Genomic DNA, 959 nt, shown 5'->3' on the forward strand with positions numbered 1-959 from the left:
CAAAATAACAGATTACATCAGTTAGACTTTTTCTGAACCAATGTAAAAGTGTTCATTCATTCAACAAAATGCAATTTTTTGAAAATCATGCTCTGCATGTTAGATGAGAGATTTAGCAGACAGTGGATACATAAATAATGGCAAACAGCATTTCATTGTTTTAGTCTTCTGAACAGTTCTAATCAAGATGCAGCAATTTTTTTTTCCCAGGGAAAATTGTTACCCAAGTCTTTGAATACTGAATAATGCAGAAACTACAAGTGCATAATGAATTTCACTTGTGTAATATTAATGTCATTGTTATACATGGCTTGTTTTATAGTACACTTTTTCATATATTACTGTCAAATATTATGAATTGTATGTTATTGCAAATTACTATATCTGACAAATTTTTTGGGAGCTTTGAGAGGTTCTTTACTGTTAAAAGTATGTAACGTGCTCTATACTTTATCCGTTTGCGGCCTTTCAGTTAGTTTTCACTGAAGATACTTTGTAATAATTGTTTAAATTCCACATTCATGGTGTACACTTTTAACTTTAACAGTTGTTTCAAATTACTGATGGATGTCTTATACTAATTTTAAGAAATCTTATATAAATTTTCAATAAAAAAATATGAAGGCTTGGATAATACTTGGCATGTTTTACTCATTCATGTACCAAATAATGTTTTTTGCTACATGGTGCATATGTGGCCAAGCCACACAGTATTACCTCTATCCTTTGCTTGTGGGTCAGTATTTTTCTGCTAAATTCAAAGTTAATATGGTCTTTATGGAAAGTGTTAGGCCACTGGTAACCAATAAAGGACTATAAGAGCCAGAAGTACAGTCTTTTGCCATACTGCTTGTTAATCTGCATCTTCATATAACTAAGAATTGGTTATTGTATTACTATTTTCAAAGTTTAAGGAATCTACACCGTGTTTAACAGAAAGGTTTAATAACAACATTACA

This window comes from Penaeus monodon, chromosome 4 (genome assembly GCF_015228065.2).
Source record: "Penaeus monodon isolate SGIC_2016 chromosome 4, NSTDA_Pmon_1, whole genome shotgun sequence".
NCBI classification, from domain to species: domain Eukaryota; kingdom Metazoa; phylum Arthropoda; class Malacostraca; order Decapoda; family Penaeidae; genus Penaeus; species Penaeus monodon.